This window comes from Pantherophis guttatus, chromosome 1 (genome assembly GCF_059756535.1).
Source record: "Pantherophis guttatus breed Tessera chromosome 1, ASM5975653v1, whole genome shotgun sequence".
Taxonomy (NCBI): Eukaryota; Metazoa; Chordata; class Lepidosauria; order Squamata; family Colubridae; genus Pantherophis; species Pantherophis guttatus.
In genome coordinates this window covers 206,607,286-206,632,806 of record NC_142063.1, presented here as the reverse complement: position 1 = coordinate 206,632,806, position 25,521 = coordinate 206,607,286, and the positions used below count along the sequence as shown (strand labels likewise).

The 25,521-nt window shown below is 37.4% G+C and overlaps 1 long non-coding RNA gene across 1 annotated transcript; it reads right to left on the bottom strand.

Moving 5' to 3' along the window:
• Nucleotides 1-17,438: 17,438 nt before the first annotated feature.
• Nucleotides 17,439-19,786, bottom strand: LOC148116742 (uncharacterized). Its single transcript, XR_015733752.1, has 2 exons — nucleotides 19,397-19,786; nucleotides 17,439-17,518 (listed from the first exon to the last, which is right to left on the bottom strand). It is a non-coding gene; the product is annotated as an uncharacterized LOC148116742 (long non-coding RNA).
• Between the last annotated feature and the right edge of the window lie 5,735 nt (nucleotides 19,787-25,521).

The following is a 25,521-nucleotide window of genomic DNA, read 5'->3' as shown; positions in this document are numbered from 1 at the left end:
AGGAACATAATTTAGTTATCACTAGATGTATAAAATCCTTTATTTTCGGCAATGTATGATTTGATGGGACCAAATATTCCCAACCAGGAAAGTGTGAATCCTAGAGTCAATATTGCAGTCGACTAGCTATTGTGGCCTTCACAGACCTGGGTAAAGAAGAGGCACTGTTCCCTCTCCCCCAATCTGATCATGCTGGGTAATTATGAGGAGGATTTAGGAAGCCAAGCCTGCCTTAGGGCATAAGCCTTGTTGCTGAAGTCATTCATTTCTCTATTCGGAAGGAGACAGAAGCCACTGTTCCCCGTTTCTTCATGACAGCAGAAGTGCTTAATTTGAAACATAAAAGGGAGGCAACACTCCTAGATCCTCTTATCCAGAAGGTCTCCAGTTGCCTAGTGCTTGGATCTCTTGGAGATTGCCTGCAAGGGGTTTCTCTTTTTGAAGAGTGGCCTTCAGCCATATTTCTGCCCTTGATTCCAAAAGAGAAAACATTTGAGAGAAGAGCTTTGTGTGAACCTCTCCTGGCTTGAGGGTCTAGTGAAGGGGTGTGTCAAACTCACCTCATTATGGTGATGTCACATGACGTATTGGAACTTTTCCCCCTTTCCCTGAACCGGACATGGGCAGGGACAGCGTGTTACACATCCGATTTGCAGGCTGGGAGTTTGATAGCCCTGGTCTAGTGGGTAACAAATTCCAATCATTATCTAAAGCAATGATGGGAATTATTATTTTCTAATTCCTCTCTTACTAAAGTCACACTTTTCGGAGAATGTGTTGGAATCAGAGTGCAATGGTGGGTAAACTTGAATCCCAGGAGATAAAGGCAGAATAAAGAGTGAAGAAGAAAATTGTTCTCTATCTCTCCTTATTTTTCCTGTCTTCTCCTCAACCTCCCGCTTTCTACCATCCCCTTGCTGTTCCGTTTATTCTTTCTTCCTCTCTTTGCTTCCTTCTCTGCTGGCTGAAATCTGAAGAAATCTGACCTAATCCCTTTTTGAAATTTAAGATTGAAGGCTGTATAAAATTAGCCTTCCTGTGCACATTCCTGTTATGTCCCTTCTTATACTTGCTGTGAAGTGCAAATCAGAGCACTAAGGGCAACGAGGGAAGTGGTAGGTAGATGTGATGAAGGTATAGATGTTTCTCAAGAATGTTGTAGAAAGATAATTGATAGAAAGAAATGAAGAGGCATAATCCATGGTGTTGGTTTAAATGATTTTAGCTTTTTCTTTTTTTTTTCTAATCTCATGCTTTTAAATTCAAAAATTTAAACTTTTGTCTTAGATTCTACTCTTTTTTTGTCCTTTGCTACCAATTATTTTCCTTTGTAAAGGGATATAGTTAGATTAATGCTTTACAGACAGTCCTTGACTTATGACTGGTTGCTTAATGAAAGTCTGAAGTTACAACAGACTCAAAAAATTATGACTCGTCCTCAAAGTTATGACTGCCGCAACACACTCGGGGTCATGAGATTGCATTTTGGGGGCTGGGCAACTGGCTTGCATTCATGACTAGTTGCAGCATCCGTGGATACATTATCAGGTTTGCATGCTGGTGTTGGATTCGCTTAACAATCACGTGTTTTGCTTAACGACCACAGTAACCTGCTTAAACATTGTAAAAGCAATCATAACATTGTACAACCTCATTGTAAAAGCAATCATAAAATCGAGTCCAGGCATATGGTTATTTGACTTACAACTGCAACAACTTAAAACCAAAATTCTGGGCTCAATTGTGTTCATTGTAAATCAAGGACGATCCACAATCTCCTTTAGTGTTCATATTCATTTCACAATTCACTCTCTAGATTACTTTATCTTTTCAGCACAATATATATTTCCATTATTATTTTCAGTGCCAAATTCACAAAATACAGAAACCCCCAATGAAGTCATAGCTCATTTCCCACATAGTATTAGCTGCTATAACTTTGTATGGGAAAGCCATTTTTATTTAAATGTTTAGATGTGTAATTTTGATGCAGAAAATTGATTTCAGTTTTACATATGTTCACAGATAAAATAAATATATGTGAAGATGCAGCCCCTTATTCCTTAAATAAGTTCCATTGAAGTCAGTGAGGCTGAACAGATCTGTACTTGATTGCACTTCAAATTATAATACAATATAATACTCTTACTGCCTTGGGAGTTTGGTCCAAAGAAATTCCTTGGGAAAAATCCTGAATGTTTTCACTTGACCTAATGAGATTCTTAACCTACAAAATAACTGTACTTTGAGTTTTCTTATCAACTTATTTTCAAGTAATAAACCATTGCAACTAACAAATGCCGAAATGAATCATATGAAGTTATCTTCTGTTGAATCATATACAGTTCCACCTATGAATTCTGTCCAGCAGTAAGTCTTATATACAGAGGTTTTTCTTGCCCTGTTTTCTGAACTATTTGAACAGGAGGTATTTGGGGGGAAAACAGCCTGGAAACTTCGGATGTGTGCTAAACATACACTTGACCTCTAAGACAGATGAAGAAGAGAATTGGGTTCGTATTAGCAGAGGAACTGCATAACAAATATTTTTTATTTTTTCTATTAACCAGGGGTGGGTTCTACTTACCTTTACTACCGGTTCGCAAAGGGGCCTCGCTTCGCGCACGCTCTTCTGCACAAGTGCAGAAGCTTCTGCGCATGTGCAGAAGCATTTTGATGACGTTAAATGGGGTCAGTGGGCGGAGCCTCCTGTCGGTTTTACTACCGGTTCTATAGAACCGGTGCAAACCGGTGCAAACCGGGTGTCAGCGTCCCAGCACTGACATATATTAGGAGAGGAGAAGCTTGAACTTTTGCCTACTTAATCCCTTTGAAGATTCTGTCTCCTCGGAGATGGGAGGAGAGGAACATTCCTGTGATCTGACGGAGGAGAGGTGAGGAAAGTGGCTTGGAAGATAGCCAATGAGATGCAGAGAATTGGGGATCGGAAAGGGAGGGATTGGGGGGCAAAGGTCAGTACTGACCGCGCAAGAGCCAGGGTTGGATCACTATGCTCAATAAAGAGAAAATTTCCTTAGAGATCGGCAGTCCTTTATTTTGAGATAGCATTGAAACCTGACACCGGGCGCAACCCACCACTGCTATTAACCTCTGAATAACCTCTTTTAAATAATTCATATCAATGCATATATGTTTCTCTCTGTGTGTTTGTGTTTGTGTCTTACAGAAGGCTGAACAAATTATTTCCCTTCACTTCTTTATCCCAGTTATCTGTTATAGTTTTCTGAACTCTATTATAGTGAGGAATCCTACCATGTATCAGTCAAACTCTGATAAGTAGAGGTCACCTTGATAACTAATATAGTGTTTAGTTAAAAACAATATAGGCTTGAATTGTGTAGCTAAACAACTCATTTATAAAATTCGTACCAAATAAAACATCTATGTTTAGTTACATCTATGTATATGTATTTATTTAATTTATCAAACACCTCATGTAATAGATTTCCCTATGTTTCCTAATTTATTAATATAATAATACAACACAAATAGTAAGTGTTCCAGGCTTCTGCTGTATCTAGGGGTTAATTTTAAAGTCTTTTAGTAAAACTATATCAAGAACAAAAATAGGAATAATGCGCTAACATGGTCCAAAGTGTCATACAGTATATGTTTTCGAGAATGCTTCTACATAGCCTTTATAGGCATTCTTAGAAAATAAAAATAAAAGGTGCAGATCACTGAGTCTATAACTTTGTTCAGAATTGTACCAAACCATTGGAACTGGGATGGGGATTCGACATCAGCAGCTTGCCTTGTGGAAAAAAAAAACCTAGTGAGGTATTGTGGGAACAAATAAAGTAAACTGCCTCATGGCAGCTATTTGGTGAATTTTTTTAACATGGTTCCAACATTTTACCGGCTCAAAATGGTTCACCTGAAATTAAAGATCTTAATAAATTGATAAAATTGACCATATCATATAATCAAAACAATTTCTAACCTAGCATAATAGGCAGTGCCAAAGCAAAACTTAAGCCTACCATTAACTACAAGAAGATATAGTATTGTAGAGGTTTCGGTGAAGTTTAGGGCTAAACATGAAGGCTTTAATGATTGCCCTGTTTAGTGACCATTCGAAGTTACTATGGAATGAAAAAGTTAATTTTACTACCGGTCCTCAAATTTTTGATAATTGCAGAGTCCCTGCAGTCACATGATCAACATTCAGGCATTTTGCAACAGATGGATTCTTATGACCATGGTAGTATCTGCAGCATCTTCACAGCCAGCTTCCGAGAAGCAGAGCCAATGGAGGGCTGCCAGCAAAATCATAAATTACAGTCATGTGCTGTCTTGCTTAATGATCATTTTGGTAAGTCCATTGCAGTCATATGATGTTTCACTCAATGACTGTCTCACTTTGTGGTGAAGTTACCAGTCCCAATTGTGATCATTAAGCGAAGGATATAGTATCTTAACAATCCTGATCCTTGACAGGATTGGGCCCATCCACAGGGGGAGGTATCAATAAAGCAAAACATGTCACACCAAGAAAAGGAACTGGGCTGGATTTTTGTCTGTTTGTTTTTATCCTGCCTTTATTATTTTACAAATAACTCAAGGTGGTGAACATACCTAATACTTCTTCCTCCTCAAATTTCCCCACAACAATCTTGTGAGGTGGGTTGGGCTGAGAGAGAGTGACTGGCCCACAGTCACCCAGCCAGCTTTCATGTCTAAGGCAGGACTAGAACTCATGGTCCCCTAATTTTAACCACTAGACCAAATTGGGTCTTCTTTTATATATAAGTTTTAAAACTCCGTCTCTAAAAACAAAGATTTCATTCAACATAGACCTTCCATATTGCCATTGTACTGGTATGGAGAAGTATATGTCGAGTGCAGGGAAATCAGGAGATCCAAATAATTCAAGTGGATATAATGATTTATTGCAAGCTTGAGCTCTCTACAAGAATCTGAACTACTAACGGCCCAAGCAAATTGGCAGTAGATAAGAGTCACAGGAATTCAAGGTGGGCTGGACTTAGATCTCTTGTGGGTGTGAAGAGATTCATGACCCTAGGGCTCAGCTTGGTCATCTCCCACATCTAACCTACCTCATATCATATCCTACATCATGTGGTCTTCCCCACTAAGGCCACAACTTTCAGCTCACTCAAAGACTGTTATTTTCTCTGGTAGGATCTAAAATATAGATTGGCCACAAGTTCTAATGCAGGGCAGAGAAGTTACTGTATCTAGCATATTTTCCTATCAGTTTTTTTGATGTTACTTATTACGATTATGATACAACTTCCACCATCTTTTTATTTATTTTTATTTATTTATTTATTTTGTCAAGCACTTATTAGATAACAGATATAGATATAAACATGGTTATTAATACATGAAATTGTTTCGAATAAAAGGGGACATTAGGACAGGGATGGTAGGCATGTTGGTGCGCTTATGCATGCCCCTTACAGACCTCTTAGGAATGGGGTGAGGTCAACAGTAGACAGATTAAGATTAAAGTTATGGGGGTTTGGGAAAGAAACCACAGAGTCATGTAGTGCATTCCAGGCATTGACCACTCTGTTGATGAAGTCGTATTTCCTGCAATCAAGTTTGGTGCGGTGTACCTTAAGTTTGTATCTATTGTGTGCTCATGTATTGTTGTGATTGAAGCTGAAGTAGTCATTGACAGGTAGGACATTGTAGTGGATAATTTTGTGTACTATGCTTAGGTCAGACCGAAGGCTGCATAGTTCTAAGTTGTCTAAACCCAAAATTTCAAGTCTGGTGTCATATCGTATTCTGTTGTGAGCGGAGGAGTGGAGGACTCTTCTCGTGAAATATCTCTGGATATTTTTATATTATATTTTATAAATATCTTGCCTTTTTAAAATTTCTCCTGCAGATTCTGCTGCTCTCAATACCAGTGAAATATATTTACGACATGGAGAATATTCTGTAAAATAGAAAAAGGAAGAATAGACCATTATAAGTAACACAAATATAGATAACACAAACATTAGCCCCCTCCCCACAATTGCTTAAAGATTTGCCCATTAGTGGCACTTACCTACTCTCAGAAAAGAGAAAATAAGAATTCTGATTGATGTGAAATTTGCACATGGCCTACTAAATTTTCTGTCTGGATACTAACTTTGGATTGTCAACGTAATCTCTCCCGCAATGATTATCTTTAAAGCGGTCTTAGTATAGACCATTCCTTCAATAAAAGCACAGTAAAATGAACTATTGCAATCATATCTTGAGATTGCACGTCTTTATATCTGATGGAAACTTTAGGCTGTAATAATGTCTAATAAAATAAAAATGACATGGCTACCTTGTATTATCCAGCAAAGATAGCAAGCAGGTCATGATATCAGCACTTTATATTTTTGCCCATCTTTTCTGACCCAGTCCTTGAACTTACACTGATACTAATCTTAAGAAATGTTTTCCTGAAGATTTGAGTTTAGTTTGTCCATATGTAACTTCTCCGCTGGAAAGTAAATTATTAATGTTATCAGTAAATTAGAATAAATAATTGAGGTTCAACTTTGTTAATTTGAGCCAAAAGGCTCAACAGTAAATCATGATGTATATGAGTGGCATCACATTCTGTCTATCTGTCTGTCTGTCTCCCCCCCTCTCTCTCCTTCCCCCTCTCCCTCCCTCTCCCTCCCTCCCTCTCCCCCTCTTCCTCTCCCTCTCTCATGCACACACAGAACTGGAATCCATGAAAAAGATGACCTGAACTATACTGTAGGATGAGAAGACAGCGATCATTAATGCAGGAATTCTTTAATGATGTGGCAAGGTTTTAATGTGTTAGCTCTAGCTTGGCCTTAACATTTTAAACAATGCATCTGAGGATACAATTACTGTAAAAGGATCCCACTTTCCATCTCACGACTAGTTGCTCAGTCCTCATTAACAAGGCTTCTTCCAAAGGATTTACTGAGTCCTTTCAAGTACATATGACCTGCATCTAGAAAAATGCCCATTTATCACTCAGAGTAGTGACGACCATTTTCTATCAGTTAATGAAAAGATACTTCCCATGAAATTAAGATTCCGCTCCTCTAGAGATATATAAGAAGCAAAGGATAAAAAGGACAAAGTCGAACAATTTAAATAACATTTATGTGCAAACAAATAATGAAAAAAAAAACAAAACCTTGGGTCAATTTATAATCAGCCTAATAAACTTCAGCTTCCATGAATTTACAATATGAATGTCAAGCAAAAAAGAAAAGAAAAAGAACACAAGAACAAATTTCGGAGTCAGCAAAGATGTTTCTAGCTTGTATCTGAAAGACAGTTAGGATCCTAATTATTGTTCAGTTGATTTTATTTTACCGTATTTATCCCAGATGAAAGTGAGACCAAAAGGGAGCCTGAACTGAAGACAATCTTCTTCCTCTTCAATCAAAAAAGAATAAGTAGTCAGTTCAGTTTTCATGTGGTAAGGAATTCTAATTTGACCCCCTTATTTTAAAGTTTACATTAAAATAGTAGAAAAAAATTCTCCATAAAAATGTATAGGATTATAATCTTACCACACCTGACTCTTAATATTCTGCAGCAAGTATTTATCTATTTTCAAAATAAATTTTGAACCACTGCCTTAAGCAATAGTATCAGCCTAGAGATACTGTGATGTACAAGAATATTAAATCATAACTATTTGATATATGAGGAGTGACAAATACTGTATATTTTCTAAAATAAACTACATATTTGATATGATCTTTTAAAAATTATTTACTTGCATTGCGCTATATTTTGCACTATAGTTACAGTTTTAGATTGTGCTTTATGAACCAGAATATATACAAATGTAGATTAACTTGGGTCAGTCACTCTCTATCTGCCCAACCCACCTCACAGGGTTGTTATTTAGGAGAAATAGGAGGAGGAAGGATTGTTATGTATGTTTGCCTAAGTTATTTGTAAAAACAAAATAAATTCAGGATGAATAAAATAATAAATTAATAGATGTATTTTTATGGAATTATGTCTACTTGCATATTTGATATTGTTGAGATTATGATAGTAGTAAAAATAAATAACATTCAATAGTGTAAGCAATATGTATAAAATGTTTTAAAACTACTGATAGATATTGGAAAAGATGCCATATAAAAACAAGTATATTTTATATTGGGAATTATGATATGTTGAATTTAAGTGCTATCTATTAAGGTGAAAAATATGCTGTAATATCTTTTAAAGATATTAAATAAGTATGTTATTCATTAATTTATTATAATTAATGACAAAATCTAGGTTTGATGTAAATCAAATCTAGGTTTGATGTAAATTGTTCCAAACTCGATTGCAGAAAATATGACTTCAGTAACAGAGTGGTCAATGCCTGGAATGCACTATCTGACTCTATAGTTTCTTCCCCAAACCCCCAAAACTTCAACCTTAAACTGTCTACTGTTGACCTCACCCCATTCCTAAGAGGTCTGTAAGGGGCATGCATAAGAGCACCAGCGTGCCTACCATCCCTGTCCTAATATCCCTTTTTACTTTCTCTTTTCATGTATTCAAATTATGTTTATACTTTTACCTGTTATCTTATATATGCTTGACAAAATAAACTTATGTTTATGATTATGATATGTTCAAATCTTAATGGCACTTAAAAATACCCAATTTGTGAAGGAGTAAAATTTCATTTGACAGGCTGTGTAGATTTCAGGTTATGAATACATGGTTAATATTCACAAGTAGATCATTTAAATCAAACCTATTACTGTGGCTTGTTAGAATTCATCATTCCTCTTCAAGTTGTTCATCTAGTATTTATCTTCTTGCAAATTTGAATATACAGCACTTTTCCCATGAATTATTCAAATGGTTAAAGGTCGAAAAGATAAATAAAAATGATAGAGAAAGCAGTACTACCTGGGACCTTGTTCAAAAGTTTCCTTTGTATAGCTGAAGAAGTATTGCTGGTTATTTAATCAGAGCAAAGATTTTGTAATCAGTCTCTATAATGGAGTGACTAGAATGCCCTCCAAATAAGAGTATTGATTTATTAAGCATTAGATAAATGTATTTTGTATTTTAATATGCTCATTGTAGTAAACATTAAAATACAAAGACCGACCGTTTATTTACTACTCAACTCAATATTATCTTTCCTGATTTATCACTGTTCTCCAGATTCAGAGACAAAGGAGAATCTTTTGCCACCACTTGCTTTCTGTTTATTTCAAAGAAGGTGCTTTCCAAATGCAAATCAAAGTTCTACCCCTGATAGGAACAGATAACATTCACCTGGTCTGCATTTTTAACAATTTGACCATATTCACATCTTTCATTCAAATCAACAAATTGAAACAGTTATCCTTCCAAATGCATCCTGCTTCACATTTTTCAATACTGTAATTTTCCACTCCAAACACATGAAGAAAAATATAAATATATTTGCCTTCAGGAATGTATTTTGGAGAAAATAATAAAGAAATATACATATTTTTTTTAAAAAATGAAGAGGCAAGCAGAGGTTATATTTGGACACAGAGTTAATGCCTTCTAGAACTAAGCTGAGTCATCTGTCCTTATCCTTGAGCTATGATGCCTTCCCCAAGCAAACATTAAAACTATGTGATTATTGCAAGTGGAGGACACAGAGAAAGTGTATTCTTTCCCTGTCTTTTTTTTCAAAAAAAATCCCAATGTGACAATGCTTTTCTATATAGGGATGTATAAAGGTAAAAATAAAAGTATCCCCTATCCAGTGGTGTCCGACTCTCATGCTCATCTCTGTTTCCTAGCCAAGGGTGCCAGTGTTGTCCAAAGCCTTGACCACAGAACGCTGTTACATTCCCACTGAAGTGGTACCTATTTATCTATTATGAGCCGTGGTGGCACAGTGGTTAGAGTGCAGTACTGCAGGCTACTTCTGCTGACAGCCGGCTGCTTGCAATTTGGCAGTTTGAATCTCACCAGGCTCAAGGTTGACTTAGCCTTCCATCCTTCTGAGGTGGATAAAATGAGGACACAGATTGTTGGGGGCAATATGCTGACTCTGTAAAACCGTTTAGAGAGAGAGGGCTGTAAAGCACTGTGAAGCGGTATATAAGTCTAAGTGCTATTGCTATTCACATTACCATGCTTTTGAACTGCTAGGTTGGCAGGAGCTGGGGCAAGTAACAGGAACTCACCCTGTTGGGCAGCCCTTGGATCTTGAACTCAGACTGTCAGCTTTCTAGCTGACAAGCTCAGTGTCTTTAACCACTGAGCTATTCTGTCTTTGTAGGACTGTTTAGAGTCCTACAAATGATTCTTGAGGCCAATTATCTTATGAATGATTAATTCCAAATACGGCGCCAGTTTTGGAAACTAAGGGGCAGAGCTGTTAAGTAAGTTCTGCCAGTTATCGTTTCAGAAGACAGGAAGTATACCAGTGGTAGATTTCAATTTTTTTTACTACCGGTTCTGTGGGTGTGGCTTGGTGGGCATGGCATGCTTGGTGGGCATGGCTTGGTGGGCATGGCAGGGGAAGGATACTGTAAAATCTCCATTTCCTCCCGATCAGCTGGGACCTGGGAGGCAGAGAATAGATGGGGGTGGGGCCAGTCAGAATTTTTACTATTGGTTCTCTGAACTACTCAAAATTTCTGCTACCGGTTCTCCAGAACTGGTCAGAACCAGATGAAACCCACCTCTGAAGTATACCCTTTCATGAAGAAGAAGAAGAGAAGAAGCTGTGACAAGACCATAATAATCAATGTAATCTAAATGGTTTGAGGTCAAATATATAGGGACAGTTTCTGATTACTTAAAATATCAGCCTGACTTGTTGACAATAAACAAAACGTTTTGGTATTTTTTAAACCAAATGGAAGTGTTTATTTAATGGACAGCTTCCACCACAGCAGAACCACTGTTGCACAAGAAAACATGAGTTTAGTATTTACCCAAAACTCAATCTTCCACTGTTCGGCTGTACTCCCTGCAATATGTTAAGTTCCTTTTTGAGCCAGGGCAGAACCGAGTCCAAACTGAACTTAATAAACTCTCAATTCACCTCATGTATCATTGCGGCATAAATGAACAACTCATGGTGTCAGAAATGGGGTTGAATCCCTGGCTGTGCAGCAAGGATGGCATGAGCAAACAAGAACAACCCCCCCACCCCGCCACCCCGAACCTGCTGGTTTGTTTAAAGAAGTATTACCATACAGTCACACCATAGAAATTCAGCAGAAACCCAAAAGGCTAATAGCAGCTTTACTGTACAGTCATTTAAGAACTGAATATTCTTTGGCAGTAGCAAAGCTTTGGTAATTGTCTCTGAAGCAAGCACCAGAGCTGAAGGTTACTGATAATGTGGAAGACCAATGGCAATGCTTTCCAAAAAGCTTTCTGATGCAATTTATTTTTTTCCAAGTCAAAGCCGAGTTCAAGCTGATCTTAATAAACATAATTGGTTCACCACTTATGTTATTGGCTAGGTTTATTAATGAACAATGAGTCAGTGCCGCGCGATTTAGGCCAGATCGATTTAATTTCTGCTCATATGCCAATTACCAGCCTAATATGGAGGCCAACCAGATGGTTCATAATTTCCTTTGTAGGCATATGAAATTGTAGGCATGCTGCGTTTGACTTAACAAAACATTATTTGCAGACATAGCTTAGGTGATATTGCAGATAATTAAACAAATGCCCTGAAGGGCTAATCTTGCTGCTATCTACATGACTATATTGCTGAGACTCAGGTAGGGATGGAGAATTCTTTCAGTTCATTTCTTTACAAAATTTCTCATCCAAATGACTATAAGTTCAACATTATTCTATTGGCTATAAATTTAGCAGAAAATGTTTGCATTGATAGTTCTATGCATTTTTATATAAATGCTGTCTAATGTATGCATTTGTACAAAAGCCATTTTTAATGTACATATTTTTTCAAGCAACTTTTTTTTAGGAAGACGATTTTATGGATATTTTTTTTATAGTATTCATATCCTTAGGTGAATTATTCCCTAATGTGGATATTTGAAGTGCATTGCTTTAATTCTGGGCATGTTGCAGGCTCTATATATTTGACATGGTAAACAATTGCTGTAGTGATCTAAAAAGAAAAAAAAAATCCATGGAATTCAACTTCTTGTTGGATCCTAATTATTGTTAGGAATTCTATCTCTGTGTGAAGAACTGGTAGGAAAAAATGAATCAAAAACAAGGAGAAAGACTCTTGAAAAATATTCTAATTGACAGCTACGGTACATGGGTTGTTGAAGATATAATCAGAAAAGGGCAATATAAAACTGCTGGTTCAATTTTGTTTGCTGTTCTTTTCAACGATATTTATTTGTTTGCATCCTGCCTTTATTGTTTTTACAAATAACTCAAGGCTGCAAACATATCCAATACATCTTCTTCCTCCTATTTTTCTCACATCAACAATCCTATGAGGTACAATGGGCTGAGAAAAAGTGACTGGCCTATGGCCACTCAACTGGCTTTCATGGCTAAGGCAGGACAAGAACTCACAGTCTCTTGATTACTAGCCTGGTGCCTTAACCACCAGATAAAGCATTTTAAGTTTTTCTTTTCATCCAGTTTTTGAATCCATTTGCAAGTTCTCACGAGCTGGTATGGTACTTACAGAGACCTCTAAGTTTATTTTCATGAACCTTCTTCATATTCTACCCATTTTAGGAAAGTATGGGCACAGATCAGTAGCTGCATTCAGACATTGTAAATTTTACGGAAGTTTGGATATTTTTTAAAATGAAATTTCTATTATTTCATTTTTTTTTTAACTTTGTGAAGTTGCCCAGACTGGTTTGGAGTTGAGTGGTTTAGAAAATAAACAAATAGATAATTGGACATGTTTAAACAAAACTGTATTTTTTACCCATCTCATCTCTAGTCCTATAAATATGTCTGTCCTTTGTAATCTCTACAATGTTTTTGATAGGAACTTTTGACCCCAAGGAAATTGTCATCTTCCCCTTTATCTGTTCCTCTTGCTCTCACTCTATATATAAAGTATGTATTTCCTTTAAAACAAGCATTTGGCTTCATTATTGTTTAATTTTATTTGACAACTTTGACTGCTTGTCTTGAAAATGTGCTTTAATGATTGAATACTTATGTTACGTTTTCATTCATATATATTTGCAAGTTGATTTTAGTTGTTTTTAACTTTTTTGGCAGGTGGGAAAGCAAAGTAAAGATTTCTTCAATCATTAACTACAATATATTTATTTTTATACTCAGTAAAATGCCGTTCTCAAGAAAAACAAACTGATGGATGAGTGATTTCTCCAGTGGAAAAACAATATGATTTTCTATAGATATTCAGGCATCATTCGTTATAATGACCCCCATTTCCTGTAAGTAACAAAGAAAGAAACCATTCTTTACAGTGGGAGCCATTTTAAATTTCCAATTAAAAATTTATCTTGGCCCAAGCCCTTCTTGGAAAACTAAATATATTAGTTGTTTGATTTTTCAGGTCCAAAAGATTTTTCCTCACTGTCAACATAAAAAGACTGCTTTTAAAATGGGCAGACCTGGAAAAAAATCTTGTCAATCAGTGTACTTCAACAAAGTTGGACACTCTGTTGCATATTTTTCTTTCTTCCTTTTGCCTGGAAATATTTTGAAATTGGCTATATCATTAAAATAAGGTAAGGGAAATCCAGGGCTCAGTCTTTGTCCCCCCTCCTTCTTTTATTGAACATTTGGATGTAGCTGCTAGATAACTTTTATGTCAATTCAATGTGTGATATTTATATGCAGATGATACCCAGTTATATCTCTTGGAGTGCTATATGGGGATACTTGGAGGCTGGAAAATTAAACAAGATGGAGTTAATTCAGAATATCACCAACTTCTAGGTCATACAAAGTAGACCACAACCTACTTCTTGGCAAGCTAGAAAAAAGTGGGATAGATAGCATCGTAACTGGCTGACAAACCGTACTCAATGAGTAGTCCTTAATGGCTCTACGTCTACCTGGAGGAAAGTAAGTAGTGAGGTACCACACGGTTCCATCTTAGGACCAATACTCTTCAATATCTTCATAAACGACTTAGATGAGGGAATAGAAGGGGAACTTATCAAATTTGCAGATGAAACTAAGCTGGCAGGAATAGCTAACACCCTAGCGCATGTGCCAGAAATTGGAAGAGCAGCCGCCAGGTGTGCATGTGCGTGCTGGGAAGATGATCTTCCAGTTTCCGGCACATGCATGTGCACCGGCCACCTGGTCTTCCGATTTCTGGTGCGCATGTGCACGTGAAGACCAGCTAGCCGGTGCACATGCATGTGCCGGAAACCGGAAGATCATCTTCCCAGTGCGCACATGCACGCCAGGTGGCTGCTCTTCTGGTTTCCAGCGCTTCTGTGCACGTGAAGACCAGCTGGCTGACACGCCAAAACCCAGAAGAGCAACAGGCAATGGCTCGCATGCCCGAAAAGATAGCTCTGCGTGCCACTTCTGACACTTGTGCCATAGGTTCACCATCATGGCCCTAAAGGATAGGCTCAAGATCGAGACGGGTCTTGACAGACTTGAACACTGAGCCCTATCTAACAAAATGAAATTCAATGTAGAGAAAAGTAAAGTCTTACACTTAGGCAAGAAAAACCAAGAGTACACATATTGACTGGGTGAAGCCAGGCTTAATAGCTGTAACTGTGAGAGGGATCTTGGAGTCTTAGTGGATGATCAGCTAAATATGAGCCAGCAGTGTGCAGTGGCAGTCAAAAAAGTCACTGCAATACTAAATTGCATTGACAGAGGGATAAAATCAAGATCAAGTGAATTACTAATACCACTCAATAAAGCCTTAGTAAGACCACACTTAGAATACTGCATCCAGTTTTGGTCATCACACTATAAAAAAAATGTTGACTCTAAAAAAAGTGCAGAGAAGAACAATTAGGTTAATTAGGGAACTGGAGACTAAAATAAATGAAGAATGGTTACAGGAACTGGGCCAGTGGTGGGATTCACTTACCTTCCCTACTGATTCACAAATGTGAGTGCGCTTGTCTGCGCATGCACATGGCCTTCTGTGCATGCGCAGTAGGCACATGTTACGTCAGGTTGGATGGGCGGAGCCAGTGGTGGGATTCAAGTAATTTAACAATCGGTTCTCTGCTGTAATGATTTCTTCCAACAACCAGTTTGCCAAACTGCTGAGAAAGTTAACAACCGGTTCTCCCGAAGTGGTGCGAACTCGCTGAATCCCATCACTGGGCGGAGCCTCATGCTGTCGCTGCTACTGGTTTGCACGATCTGGAGAGAACCGGCTGAATCTGACCACTGAACTGGGCATAGCTAGTCTAGTGAAGAGAAGGACCAGGGGAGACATGATAGCAGTGTTCCAATATTTGAGGGGCTGCCACAAAGAGGAGGGGATCAAGCTATTTTCCAAAGCACCCAAAGGCCAGACAAAGAATAATAGATGGAAACTGATCAAGGAGGCATTCAACCTAGAAATAAAGAGAAATTTTCTGACAGTGAGAACTATTAACCAATGGAACAGCTTGCCTTCGGAAGTTGTGGGAACTTTCTCACTGGAGGCTTTCAAGAAGAGATTGGACTGCCATTTGTCAGAAATGGTGTGAGGTCTCCTTCTTGGGTGGGAGGTTGGACTAGATGACCTACAAGGTCCCTTCTAACTCTGTTAATCTGTTAATATATTAAATACCAATTTAGACTCTGGAAGGGGTTGTGCTGCTCCACAAAGGAAGACATGTAGCAGGGTCTTTCCTGGTCTCATAACTCTTACTTGACGATCAGGTAAGGAGGCATGGCCAGTAGAGTCTTTGCTTTGCTTTGGCTAAAGTGCTTCAGGTAATCCTCAATTTACAACCACAATTGAACCCAAAATTCCTGCTGCTAAGCAAGAGATTTGTTAAGTGAGTTTTGGCCCATTTTATGACCTTTCTTGCCACAGTTGTTCAGTGAATCACAGCAGTTGTTAAGTGAATCTGACTTACTCTTGAGTTTGCTTGTCAGAAGGTTGCAAAAGGTGATCACATGACCCCAGGACAGTGCAACCATCATAAATATGAGTCAGTTGCCAAGCGTCTGAATTTTGATCATGCAACCATGGGGATACTTTGACAGTTGGAAGTGTGAAAAACGGTCATAAGTCATTCACTAATGAACATAATCACTCACACTAATCATATCTTGTTTGGCCTCCTGCAGTTTCCCTTATATGAAGTATTCCTTAAAGACCAACAGGTAACAGACAACTAATTGTCCATACATGTTACTGCCATTTGACATTGTTGTTATTAAAAAACTGCTATATGCTCCCATTGTTAGGATAACTTGATTGTCAGTTTGTTTCTGACTCCAATATAACGTGCTGGTTATTACCAGTTACCTTCAGTATGACTTATTCAGGGTTGAATCTGTCTATCCACCATATTAAAAACAGAGAATGCCTCTTGATAGTTCCCACACATTGGGAAAGCTAATGAAAGGGAAATTCTCCAAAGAGGCTTGTCTCCTCTAACAGGAATTTTTAAACATTTCCTGGCTGTGGAAACTGTTTAAAACAAAAATTCTCAGAATTTTGCCCAATCAAGAGGCAAAGGTCAAATGATAGAAAAGTGACTGTGTTTGAGTGAATTTTTTTTATTGTCTCATGGAACCCTATCAAAATTCTCAGAGAACCTCAGGGCTCTATGGAACCAATTTGAAAAATCTTAGCCTATGGAATGATTTACGCCCAGAATCAAGAAAGACACTTTCCACTGTGGTAATCCAGAGACTTGTAAAAACCTGATTATTCCAAAAATAATCTTGGAATTATGCTGTGCATAGAATGAGAATAAATAGTAATAGTTTGGTTTATTGCACAGTATTATTTCTAGTATTTGTATATAGCAGTTATCACTGTATTGTTTTAAACTGTCAATTCATTGTTAGTGTTTTTGCTCTAAAATCTTAAAGGCGACTGTGATTGAGGTAGCATAAAGTCTTATAAATAAATAAGGAGCTCTTTCATCCAACTATAATTGAGGTTAAAAATTAGAATGTTACAGTATGTTGTTCATGCAACTCTATTTTTAAAGCTGAACTATTGGACAAAAATAATTAGTTTGGATTTCTATTTTTTAAAAAATATGCCATTTAACCTTTTCCAATATATTCTATTCAAGATATTGTCTTCACCCAGAGATTAAAAGTTATCCCATGCAAATAGCTTTAATTCAGAGCTGTTTTATACCTTCTGGGTGTCCAATCTGTCAGTTTACTCTGAAAATGCCCACCCCCTGGACTTTGTGCTTCTTCCTGCAAAAGCAAAGTGAAGATGGATTTGTTGTATCTTTAAATGATTGGTTGATCATACCTCTTTAAATCACACTTTCTTGAGAAGATCTTATATTCATAATATTTTGAATTCCTTCGCCTTTCCCCCTACTGAAATCTTATTGAATGAGAAGTGGAGACAATTGTTAGGAATTTCAGTTTAATGAGTTGGACTTGCAGAATTCTAGGAAGGCCTCTGTGCAATTTTGTTGTCCTAAAAGTTCTGTGAAGGAAACCAAAACAAATTTATTTTAGTTGAACATTAATTCTGCAGACATGTTTGCACACTGAGCAATCTCTGCTGTTATCCTTAACTATTTGTTTTCCTGAAGATATATATTTCTGAACTCTTATCATTTAAGGAAGCTCTGTGACAGCAAATAAATAGGATGAAATGAAATTACTGCAGAATTGTCATTGTTTTGAATGCAAGTAAAACTTGGCTACAATATTTTTTCTGAAAACTCCTATGTTTAAATGCACAAGATACGCAAAATGCCACTATGATGACTTATTACCCCAAATTGACAGCAACAATATATAATGATAAAATTTACTTTACATTTCACAATGTAGCCTGGATGTACCAGTTCTCATCGCTTAATCACATATAAAAAAACAATATATTCAGCTATTTATCTATATACTACTAAAGCTCACAACCTTTAACTGGAAAAAATAGTGCATCATAGGGCAATCATTTTTGAGCCAAAGTACCTCAAATGGGCTAACTTGTCCCAAATCCAGGACCCATGACTCCTGAGGGAATGAAATTCGGGAAAGTTGTGTCTGTCAATGTTATTGATAGCTGCTGGGATGCTGCCACAGTCATGTGATCTTCATTTTCAGAAGATCTCACAATACCTCACTCCCACACCCACCCAGCAGCAGCTACTTACCTGCCTCCTGGGAAGGGAAAGGAGGGAGGGAAGAAAGGAAGATTTCTGACGCTCCCTGCCAGCTTCCCACAAAGAAACTCAACCGGGAAGATGGCAGGAAATTTGAAGTCACCCCCACTGCTTTTTTGCCCACCTGTGGTCATTCTATTTCTCTGTTTAGTTAAGGAAATATCTCTGAAACAATGACTCAACCGGCAGGGGTTGTATAGTAAATATTAAAGCTATAATCGAGTGACATTTGGTTTTTAAAAAATATTTAATATCTTTAAAACTTCTAAATAGTCCCACCATTGTTACAGGCAGCTTTCTTAAATAAGCATGTCTTTTCCTCAAAAGCCCTCAAAGCCGTTTTCCTAAAGAGCTGTTAGGGTAGCAGGAATCTTGCATATGTGCTTTCATGGCTTCCTACCAGGAGTGAAAGTGCTTTTGAGCATTTGGCCTAATATTAAATTGTAAGGTATGATTTTAGTAACAAATAAATGGTCAGAAGGGAATGGTTCCTGGGATCATTATTAGAGAATCCTATAACAGATTAGAAAGTTCTCATTCAATATATAGTATAAGTGGACTGGCAGCAAATCCATCCGTAAAGCATAATTTATTCTGGCCTAATAGAATGTCCATCTACAGGTCTATCAAATTGTCATGAGGCTTTCTTCTAAAATATAACTCACTGCTGTAAGGTAAGAACTGCTCACTAATTCCTTGCCCTGTATCTCAGTAATTGATAGTTCAATCTACTTTCCTCTCGGCACTGTATGGGGGTAATATTGGTTATATATTTTTGCGTGGACTAGACTGCTTAGAATGATGTTACAGTATCCTTATTGCCTATTCTAACATATGTACTTCCCACAATTACCAGATACTTCCCTCTACTTATGCTAAGGAGTTTAACACCATATACATTTGCTCACATAGCAGAAGAATATTGCGATCTCTGCGCCTTGGGAAGGAGAAGTTTTATCATATGGCTCTACTTCTCTCCAGTCATGTCTTGCCCTGATCTTCAGGTGTGATGGAGAGAAGGGTTAACCTGCATTTACCTCAAAGCACACCTCACAAACCATATCTAGCTAGTAGCATGTCAACTCAGGCAGGGTCAATGTGATTCGTGAAAGACAGCCACACCCAAGTCACACGACTTGGCTTTAAAACTGGAGAGGGGGAATGTTTATGTACTCTTTTTCTGACATTCCCACCTTAACATGCATGTTCTGATAAAGATAGCTGGGACCACCTGAATAAGCAAACCCATATTCTAAAAACAAGGATGAGCTGGAGGCTATAGGTAACTTTGGGCATTCCAATTAATTGGACCCCAAGTGCTCAGATTTTTATACAACCAATACTTTTGAATAGTGATACTCATGAGAGGAAACCTTGGTTGCTTCCTGCGCGGTTCACCAGCCCACAATTTATGGTTCTAGAACATGTGTCTGAATTATGTATAGAATATAAGTTAACTGAATGGTGCAGATGGTAGTTTTTTTTCTTTTGGGAAAGGACTTCAGGAGCCTACAGGCTTCAAGGACAACCGGCTGGGAATGGAATGCAACTGCATATCAAATCTACAGCTGAAGTGACAGTTATGAAAACATCTTGTTTGAATTTGATTGGACATGGGGGCCCAATGCCGGGAGGCAACTAAGGGAGGGAAAAGTTAGACTTGGGGATTTTGGCACGTGATTCTCAGTTCTGGCTATGTAAACCACACCTTTCTCAATAAATGGAGTTAAGGATCGTTCCTGCTTAGCGTTTCAAGCTGAGGCAAGTCTGACACTTTATTATTTGATCCCATTCTTGTTAAGAAGGCTTACCACACAAAAGAACTGTTTCACCTGCTGAATGGCAGTGAAGTAGCATGGGCAAGAAGGTTACATTTTTTATAGTCTTTTCTATCAGTGTAAACCTGTACTTTATGGGCACCCTTATATCTTCACTAAGGGCAGAACAGAGGATTTTTGGCCCAGGATAAGATATTAGCTGAGCAGACAGCTTCCCCCCCATCTCCTTTAGTGAAACTTTTGTTAGAAATGCATTGCTGTGCATGGCTTGTTTACCATTGCAGAGCAAAACACTTTATCATAAAAACAAAGCTCAAAGATTAAAAAAAAAAAAAAAAGGACAGATTTGATTGTTTTGAGAGACTTTAAAAAGAATTAACTGGAACTGTAATATAATTCTTCCTTCCCAATGTTAACAAGAAACCCACCCATCCCTTCCTCAAATGCCAACAGACTCTATCAGCAAAAATGTGGATGCACAGCTATCTCTCCTTCTTAAGTGTTTTAGTAAAATTGCAGGGGTGAAATGCTCCCAGTTCGGACCAGATTGCCCGATCTGGTAGCGATGGCGGCGGGTAGTTCGGAGAACCGGAAGCAAAAATCCCTGCACTCCCCACCCACAGCTGAGCCATACGATCATCAGAGGCTTTTTTTTTAACTTTTAAAAACATTTTTTCTATAGTCTCTTCCGATGAAAAAATGCTTTTAAAAGTTAAAAAAAAAGGCTCTTTTGATCGCGTGGCTCAGCTGGTATCATCAGAGGCTTTTCAAAGCATTTTTTTCTGCAACCTCTTGGCCGAAGAGGTGGTAAAAAAAATGCTTTGAAAAGTCTCTGACGATCCCAGTTGAGTTGCCTGATCGGCAGAGAGGCATTTTTTAAAAAGCCTTTCTGCCGATCCCAGCTGAGTTGCCTGATCGCAAGAGAGGCTTTTCAAAGCATTTTTTAAAAAGCCTCTCTGACGATCCCAGCTGAGTTGCCTGATCGTCAGAGAGGTTTTTCAAAGCATTAGAAAAAATGCTTTGAAAAGTTAAAAAACAAAAGTTGGCGACGCCCACCGTCACATTACCCCCCCAAGCCACGCCCACAGAACCGGTAGTAACAAATTTTACATTTCACCCCTGTAAAATTGTGAAAACAAATGTAATAAGAAAACGAAGGTGGTACAATAGCTACAACTTTAATAAACAACTGAGCTCTGATCATCGCTCTTGGTGAATGCATTTAGTAACTTTCTTGGATTATTTGGAAAAAAGTCATTGACCATCAGCCTAGAGTTCTTACTACAGGGACAAATGACCATTATTTATTTATTATTCATTTATTATTATTATTATTTTTATTTATTATTTATTAAATTTATATCCCGCCCTTCTCCCCGAAGAAACTCAGGGCAGTTTAACCATGATTAAATCATCCTACTTCAGAAACATTATGTGAACCTTAGTTCTCTAGAGAAGGCTCCAATGCTCGGAAACGTGGAAGGAAAGAGGACAACTGGCAGCAAGGCAGATGGACTTGGTTACAGTGGTGATGGGTGTACTGATGGAAGACTTGAAAGACCAAATTAGGATCAGATTGTCATGGAGAAAAATCTGTCTTTGTGGTTGCTAAGAGTTTTGATGGTGCATAATCAAAATCAATAGATGATGATGGACAACAAGTTTATACACACACACACATACACAAATTACACACAAAAGCTCCATATGGTATTTTGAATTCACTTAAACCATGTTTCATTTAATGCCATAAAAATTAATAGAGGCACATGAAAACATAACCGAATGCCTCTTCTTTAGCCATAATCTTACAATTTCTGTTTTACTTCTTCATACTGTATAAAATCAGTGCTTGGTAATTGCTTGTCATTCTTGTTTGCTTTGCTTTGTTGATCTTGGACATGACAATGGCATTGCAAAAGAAACATTTTCTACTTTCCCACAGAAACAGAATGTATTATTAGTTTTTACAGGGCCATATTTAAATTGAATCTTGATCAAAAACATGGTTTTATTAAATGTCAAGGGGAAAAGAATGATGCGATTCAGGGGTGGTTAAATACTCAAACCTAAAAAGTAAGGATATTTCTGGTATTAATCTACCTTATGATTACACATGACTAAGCTATGCTAAATGCAGAGGGATTTCTGAGAAAATGAAGGACATTTGATCTCTTGATTTCAGAGATTTCAGATCAGGCATGCAGTTGACTTTATGGGCTTCAGTTGTTCCAACTGGAAAGATTTGGAGACAACTTTTTTTTCCCCAGTCTGTGTAATTCCACATTAAAGATGAAAATATCTGTGAGGTCGAAAGTATTTCTAAACGGATTAGGTCATCGGATCTATGTTTGGACATATTTATTACACAATCCTCCAGGTCCTTGCCATAGCTCTTTCTGGGTCTCCAGATCAAGAGAAGGACCCAGGCAGGGTTGAAATTAGAAATGGTGTTAAGCACTTGAAAAATATGGGACACAGGCTATCCATGATACACAAATCTATCCCCTCCTCTCATATTATAAAAATAAATCATCATCATCTAAATTTACCCAACTATTTCCCATCCAAATAACTCTAAATTCATAAACTTGGTTTGGACAATAACTGGACAAAGCAATAATCCAAAAACAAAGCATAGACAGATGAAAGAGCTACTTTAATTTTCGAATTCCTACTCAGACCAGATATCAAAATCCTTCAATTTAATTATCCCATTCATCAATTATTTTCCATATATTAAAATTAAGTAATTCATTTTCACATTGGAGAGTTTCAGAATTCTGGACAAGGGTAGAAATGAGGGCTAGCTAATGGGACACAGAAGATGATTAGAAAGAATAAGGAAAAACATTGGTTTTGGATATATGTTGGAAGGCTACACTTTTTATTCATTCCTTAGTCTACAGTCATAGTGGAGATGGAAGGCAATGGGGATTGTTTTGGGTTTTTTTGTTTTTAAATGCATTGTTAACATTACTTAAATGATTATCATTTAAATATATATGAATCCTAGATATGACTGTTAACTTGAATCCTAAAAACTTTCTATATGTATCATCTCAACCTATTTCTCAATGTTTGAAGAGTTACACAAGTACTCATACCTTCCAAAATCAGCTGTGTTTCTATTAGACTTACAAATTGCCTAATGTCATTTAAGAATTAAGCAACATATTAATTCATGTGCAAAAAAACCCAACACCTATTATCTATTACGTCAGAAATGACTGAAATTAGGTTGCTCATTAGCTAGAGAGGATTCATTAATTTGTCACATTTTTAATTTAGCAAAATTATCTCACTTCTTTCACAGCCCTGTAACTATACTGCCCAGCACTGCTAGTGGTGAAGTCCCCCCATCTACAGTTCAAGATCTCAGTCTGAAAGACCTCAAATGTGAGTCAATGATAATGTTCTCTGATAAACCAATAGCATGATTAAGGCCTTTTATACATAAATTGTACAATTGTGATAGTATTTGAATCCAGGGGTGAAATTCACTTACCTTCCCTACCGGTTCGCAAATGCACGCGTGTCGTTATCCACACATGCGCAAAGTCTTCTGAACGTGCGTAGAGGCTTAAAATGTCACAAAAAAGCGATGTCATGACACACACGCAGATGGGCGGAGCCTTCCACAGCTGCCGCTACCAGTTTACCTGAGCTGGATAGAACCGGGTCAATTTCACCCCTGTTTGAATCCCATTTTAACTATATCTTCAATACGTTGTTACCACTTTTTATAGAAAAGTCTAATTACAGTTAAGTCAATAAAGGAGATACGTAGACATCCCACAATTGTCTTTGTAATCAATTAGCAAAATAAATTTCATCTATATTTACTTATTCAATAAAGTCATGGTGATTTTGTAATAAAAAGGTGATTGATGCTTCCTATGTGTGTTGAAGATTTGTGGGAAAATGGGAAGACATGAGGTCCCTTTCTATCCAGATCATACCAAGTTCAATGAGACAGTCTAATTTAAGCATGAAGAGGCTTGCAGATGTACAATATACATCTGTAATCCTTGTACAGGATTACAGATGTATATTGTACAGATGTACAATATACATCTGTAATCCTCGATTTACAACCATTCATTTAGTGACCTTTCAAAGTTACAATGGCACTGAAAAAAAGTGACTTACTTTGTTTTTCACGCCTACGACCACTGAGGCATCCCTGTGGCCACATGATCAAAATTCAGATGCTTGGGCAACTGGGATCATGTTTGTGACGCTTGGAGTGTCCCGGCATCATCTGATTACATTTTGCGACCTACTAACAAGCAAAGTCAATGGGGAAGCCAGATTCACTTAACAGCTGTGTGACTCACTTAACAACTGCAGTGATTCATTTAACAACTGTGGCAGTTGTAACAATTTTGCCCCATTGCAAAATGGGGCAAAACTTATTTAATAACTGTCTCACCTAGCAACACATTTTGGCCTCAATTGTGCTCTTAAGTTGAGGACTACCTGTAGTGCAATCCTATGCAAATCTAAAAAAAACAATCAAACCTATTGACTCCTTATATATGTCAGACTGACGGCTTCGTAGTTTGATTTTAGTATGTATATTCTGTATATGTAGGTTGAAAAGCACAGCATTCTGATGAGGTGCACTGCAGAATTGCAGCATGGCCTGAAATGGAATACCTACTTTCAAAAGATAGCTAGGTAATGGTAAATTGCCACAGAGTGCCAAAATAAAGGAAGAATGAAATGGTGATGGAAAGGGCAAGATTAAGCTGTATATGCCTAATCCAAACACCATTTGTTCTGGCAAACAATCTGATTCAATTATGAGTTTAAAATTGTTAGTTGAGGTTGACAAATGGGCAGACTTTGTGGGGGGGAAAGATTTGCATCCATTAATTTATTAATTAGAAAAAGAAGAAGACATTGTTTGAATTTTTATAGATGTTTCAGTCATAGTAATATTTTTGTGGTCATTCATTTCACCAGGATTGTCTAGTTGCTTTGAGTTGTGGTGGCTCTGGTTTGTGTCATCAGTGATAATATCAAGGATCCTTGTCTTCCCTATCTTTCTCTATTGCCTTTGATTCTTCTGAGCATGATGGCTTTCTCTGTTGATTCCTGCCTTTGTATTATGTGTCCAAAATATCTAAGTTAGTGCTTTTACTGAACAGTTTGTTTACTTCATCTACTACTGAACAATTGTTCTGTGTACGGTCTCAAATATTCCTGACAATTTTCTCCAGCACCACAATTCAAAGGCAATTTTTCTTCAATGTTTCTTTATTAGCCTTTCTGATGGTGTAGTTATCATGGGTTTATGTTGCTATACAATACTGAAAATTATGGCCATTTATCTTTGTTGTCAGTGTGATGTCCTTGCTCTTTAATAATTTATCTGGATTGTAGTTTTTTCTTTTTCTCAAGTACCAGTGCCTCTTTATTTCAGGGATGTAATCAACATCCTATAAAATTTTGAATGTAAGAAGATAAACTCTGTTACTACAGCTACTTTTGTAGCTGTTTATGATGGGTTGGCATTGTGTATTGATATAATT